The following is a 6,406-nucleotide window of genomic DNA, read 5'->3' as shown; positions in this document are numbered from 1 at the left end:
ATTTTATTGTATTTGGAGCCTTACCTCCAGATAAAGTAATAAACTGGACTGATTATTTAAATGTTGTTTACTCACATGTGCGTTGTAAACTCTATGGATTTTATGTTGTGCACTGCTCCACTCGTCGTTCTCTTCTCCACATGGACTGTTTGTTTACAGTGTCGAGTGAGCAGCTACACTGCAGGTTCGACTTCATTTGGCGCTAAGCAGACCTCATGGTGATGTCAAAGTACCGCGAGAGCGATTCAAAGCAGATTTCTCCATGTGATAACTGGAGTCTCTCTCGCGGTACTTTACTGTCACTCACTTGTGGCGCAACACCAGTCTGCTCCCCAGTCACTTTCGCGTCACTATAGTAATTTGATTTCATAGAAATTCATACGCCGATCGGATCGCGCAGTTCGGCAGGAAGTATATTGCCTAATATGTATTTCAACCCGCTAAGGTAACAAGTGTGGCCTTTAATGGTCAGTGCTTCACATCTATATTATGACTAAAAGTTTAAAAATGTCACAAAACCATGCTGTTACGCATCCTCGCGCTATTTTTAGTAGGTATACGGAAATCCTTGACAATTTCTAGTGGGTATACGGCGTATACCTGCGTATCACGTAGACTACACCACTAGAATACACTTTCCGTTTTTCAGCATGTTTATTAACAACATTCCACGCCACCCTTTAATTCTTGAAGATATGTTTTTAACTGTATAATGATTAGATTCCCTGTGTTGCACTGGACTTCTGCTAAGCTTGAACTTGAAAACGCGATGCATCACGTGCGCGGTACAACGCTTCATCCACCCGTAGCGCGCGTGCACGGAGTTTAAATGTTCATATTTTGGCTTGAACATTTTATTGCATTCAGTCTTAAAGCCTAATAAACAGTACCTGTTGAAGTCATTAAAGTTAAATAAATAACAAAAGAAGAGAAAGTGTGCAGCAACTAGTGTGCCCAGGATGGTAAAATAATTATTACAATGTATTCCTAATGACCAACACAAGTCTTCTGCATACTGACATGGTTTGAAATCTATAGGTATTTGATTCTTTGGTTTTCTGATGTATTAAAATTCATATATGTAGAGCAGGGAAATAAGAAGCTTTTTTTCCTGGGGTGCATGCCCTGGAAAATACTTATATGGACCTCGGTATTTATAAAATCATGCAATGCGGCGTGTTTGTCTTTACAGTTATGAAATTTATTATTTTAAACACACATTTAACAAAGTATATATTGTAAGTGTAAATATTCATAAACTCAACACTTCGGAGGCGTTTTTCTAAAGAATAATGTTTAAACTTTATTGGTGGTGGTTGAGAATAATTCCTCTTTCCATGTGTAACGCATTTTAGCGCAATATAAATGTATCATATTGTTATTCTTAATATATAAGAATACTAATATATTTTTTAAAACATTTATAACAGAAAGGTGTATAAAACAGCTTTAATTAACAATATCTGAATTGGCTCTTTGCACAATTCTAATTTTCTCATGTCATAATTTATAATTATTAATTAGATTTAATATAAATAAGTTTTGAAAAGTGTTGAATGCGAACGTGTAAGATATCTGGAAGGCGATGCGGCGTGTTTGTCTCTACAGCCACATGTTATAAAATTGATTATTTTACACACACATTTCACAAAGTACATATTGTAAAAATTCATAAACTCAACATTTCGGAGGTGTTTTTCGTCCGCAAAAGGCACAGTTTCTCTGTTCGCGTCAATTATTTTGGTTTGACCAACTAAAAAAACACATAAGTGACATTAAGACATTTTATTAAGTTACTTTAATAAATTATTTTAGTGATATTCTATTTTACAATAATATTTTTTACAATTATGAATTAGGTAGAAACACTGACTGCATATGCGCAAGAAAGGTAGCCTATTATTAAAGATTTTATAAATATAAATATGTAAAAACGAAATAAAAAAGATATCATATGCCAACTGTACACCCCGCATGGGTTTAAACGCCTTTTTTTCTAAAGAATAATTTGTAAACTTTATTGGTGGGTGTTGAGAAGAATTCCTCTTTCCATATGTGAAGCATTTTAGCGCAGTATAAATGTATCATATTGTTATTCTTAAAATATAAGAATACTACTATATTTTTTACAACATTTTTAACTTTAAAACATGTCTTTTTTTATACCACATTAATCTGTTTAAAATATTGATACTTTTAGAAAAACTGACAATTATAAATATTATGAACAAACAATGAAACGGTGTCAAAATTCGACAACACAAATAATTAAGATATTCATTGTAAATAGAGTCGCGTTTATTAGGCTCACACTAAATTCTCTGTTGCACTTCCTATAAGTTCGCATTGCACGTATCTTAATAATTGTATGCGCTGTTATGCTGGCAAGAATGGGTTGACATATCACTTTGCTGTTTTAATACAGTAGCAATGTAAAATATTCAGCAATGCCCTTATTAACTTCTGGAAACAACGCAATGCAATGTTTTTATGCGCCACCTGGTGGATATTCTGTGAAGCGAAACACATTAAGGGAAAATGGAAAGTAGCCCCCCCGAAAGCACTTGCAGAATGCTGCGAGACTCTGCGAGACGAATTGGCGAATGCCGCGGGAGAAAACGCGCATTTTTAAAGGCCACATCTGTAACTCATTCCCCGCCAGCCATTTTTCGAAAAGTTGCCCGCCAGCATTTTTTATGATTTTCACAAAAGTTTTACAAAATGCTTTCCAGGAAAATTTTCTTCTAAAAATATATAAACATACAAATATATCAAATGAAAGAACAGACCCTCTACTTTCAAACAAACAATAAAAAAAAGTGAAAAACCGTTTCATCCTATTTTTTTCCCTGCTTATAAACTCTTAAATATTGGTATTTTCTTTACAAATACACATTTTTTTTAACAAAAAGCTGAAACAATTGCATTTTTGTGAAGGAATTTAGTTAGAGATCAGATTCAGAACGAATATCAAACATAAAATTAGTAAATTACGTTTTGGCTTCAGTTTATCCATAAATTGGGTAAGTCCGCTGTCTAGTGGACAATCGCGGTATTGCACATTAACATAAATTCTTCTGAAACACGTTTTTTATGCAAAAATTTTTTTCTTAATTGACAAGATAACTTGTCAATAGCAGGGAAAAGAGTTAGAAAATATTATTGGACAAGAAAGCTTTGAAAAAGTACCCTACTAATATTTCAAAAGTTATCAGCATTTAGCACTGACATATGTGTAATTTAGACAGGCTGTCAGTGCAGTAACACTGCTACGCCAGTGGGACGCGGCAACAGACGAATTTGATAAAAGAGTCCTTATTAGACTGTTTATTATTATAAGCTTAAAACACTGATTCAATATGAATAATATAATGTTGACAATGACATGAAATTTAACTTTCAGCGCCATTTTACAATGCTAAACCTTTTTTTACGGTCTATGTGCTCGTCACCTAGGTAACTGAAGCTCATGTTTCAAGTGATGTTTTCAGTCACATTATCGTGAGGTCTACCCAACATTAAAAATGAAAACGATCACATAAATATGGTTATAAGACTTCTTACCATAATGTGCTTTTAGAGGCTGAAGTATTGTAAGCCGAAATCACTGCAGATGGCAAACAAAGTTTGCACGCTGTCTCCTTTCCTTCCTCTGTTTGTGAACAACTCCCAGGTTCGGCCATAGGCACTCATCATCCGGTATTTCTTCTGAATTTTTAATTAATTCAGCGTCCATAACGCCAAAGTTCTTTGATATTAAAACACTAAATACAACGTCACAGTGAAGGACGCGCGAGGATCGATTGAATAGCTCTCCAGAGATTTCCGGTCCAAATACAAGGGTTTTTATTGGCCCGCCCACGATCAATTATTTCTATTGGATATCCAAATGCTGTCAAAGATTTGAATATTAATTTAATTCAAATTCTACAAGTACTTAGTAACGAATGTGATTTTCAAAGTAGCGAAGTACATTACTTACCTTAATTTGTACTTAAGTACAAGGAAAATTACAGACTTAAAAATGTACTCATAAAAGTACAAGTACACGAAAAAACTACTTAATTACAGTAACGTGAGTAGTTGTAATTCGTTACTTCCACCTCTGCATTCTAAGGTAATAAAAACATAACTGTTCATTATGAAAGGTCTTCATACACCCCTGATAATATAGTTTTGTATATTATTTTGATTTCTGTCAAGAGATTCTAAAAATTACACACTGCACCTTTAAAGTCGATTTTCCCAATACTTCAATATTTTTGAAACCTCAGATTCTAGATTTTCAAATTGTTGTATCTTAATATTGTCAATGGAAAGCTTATTTATTTCACTTTTGGATTATATATAAATCTCAATTTTATAAATAAAGACCTTTATGACTGGTTTTGTGGTACATCCCATCACATATTTCTGTATTACATAAGGAATAATTGATGATGAGCCGTTAAATTATTCAAAAATAATGCACACCCAAGGTGGTAATGCGGCACGACGCGAAGGGCTGTTACACCGCATGCGTGCATTATTTTCAAATAATTCAAAGGACCTTATACGATGAACATTGCTCTATTTAAAGACATTTGACAGGTTAGGTGTGCATTTATCTCAAAATAATGCATACTTATACTCAAATAAAGCATTCAACAGTCCCGTGGTATGAAGAAAGATGTTTAATTTTTGTGTTTTTCTATATTGAGTTTGTTGAATCTCATTAAATTCGTATTACTGTAAAACAGTGATTTGTAACATTTGTAGGACCATAAAATGATATAATCATAATCCCCCTCAAAATAGACTTCATATCTGTCATATCTCTGAATATTTACACCGGTACTTAGTTTCTGTTTAACCCTTGAACTGCTTGTGAGCTGTTGTGGGTCTGCAATGACATTACATCCTGCTTAAATCTACTGTTCTCCTGTATGACTCAGTGGTAGAGCATTGCGTTATCAGCGCAAAATATCATAGGTTTGAATGCAGGAAACACACACACAAGTCTGATAAATAAATAAAATTATACTTTGTAATGCACTGTACATCGCTTTGGATAAAAGCGTCTGACAAATGCATAAATGTCAATTCTTTTATTTCAGTTTTAAATATACAATGTTAGTCATCATTGTCCTTTTTGCTTTCAATGAAAAACTGTTTTTCATGCTTTTATGCAGTGTTCAACGCCTCAGTCTTTAGTTAACATGTTAAAGAATATTTGTAGCTTGTTTGATGAGTTATTGACTGAAACAGTTAATATATTTGTCAGTTTAAATGTCAAAATCAAAAATGGCCATTTATGTAAGTAGAAAAGAGAAAATTAAACAAAATTGTGATCTTAATGTTGATGTGTTTTGGCTATGGACAAATCAAGAATTGTAATTTATTTTCTTGTTTTTGGGTTGCAGAATGTTTGTTAGTGTGCAAAAATAATTGGTGTCACGAAGGAGTGCTATGCTCTGCTATTGAGAAAGAAATGTTGTTGTTGTTGTTTTTTTTTCATATTTTTTTTATAATTCTGTGAGCTTTCATTTTTTCTTCTTTTGTAATGGTTTTATATTGATAATTGTGCTGTAATAAAAGGTTTATAAAATCTCTCTATCTCTCTCTCTCTCTCTCTCTCTCTCTCTCTTTTAATAGCTCCTCAGCTGCTCATTTGGTATCTCTCTTATCAAAGTAATTTATAAAAAGTGCAAGCGCAGTACTTCCTCTAATCAACCCAATCAGGCATTAAGACCCCATCATTCTCTCTCTCTCACACACACACACACTCACCTTCGCTTGCCCCAAAACCATCTCTTTCTGTATCTCTGCATCTGTCTTTTTTTTTACTATTTTACAGCAAGCTTTTGATTTATTTTACACAAGTTTGTGTCACTGACATTTAAATAATATCAAAACGAGGACTTGTCTCTTTTACAATGTGACCTGAAATCAAAGGTGTATGATTCATAAGATGGTACAAAATGATCCTTAAACATGGTTTAGCTTGGTTGGCAAAGCACGTTTCTTTTAAAGGCCACACATTTTTTCCTTTAGAATCAAAGATGTTTCTCCTAAAAACTGTGTTCGAATTAAGGTGGGGCTGGGGTGGTCCCGGACCCCCTATAAAACCCAAAAATATAAAATATTAGTAAAATAATACATGAATTTAAAATTCTCGTGCTGCGCTGCCACAAAGCGATATTGTCCATTATTTGTCCAAACTATTATTTCACACTAATCTGATGAGTAAAAATGGTTGGGTAATCTGGGGTTTCCAGTATCACATCAAATATTTTTTTAAATCACGCCGACCCTATAATGAAGGGGGGACTTGGCCAGGGGATGGGGCTTAGCTAGGGGACCATAATCTTTGACATAATTCGAATACTGTCTAAAAGTCCTGGAAAAACGAAAAGACAAAAAAAGT

This window comes from Paramisgurnus dabryanus, chromosome 3 (assembly GCF_030506205.2).
Source record: "Paramisgurnus dabryanus chromosome 3, PD_genome_1.1, whole genome shotgun sequence".
Lineage (NCBI taxonomy): Eukaryota > Metazoa > Chordata > Actinopteri > Cypriniformes > Cobitidae > Paramisgurnus > Paramisgurnus dabryanus.
Note: the sequence above shows the minus strand (reverse complement) of the source record.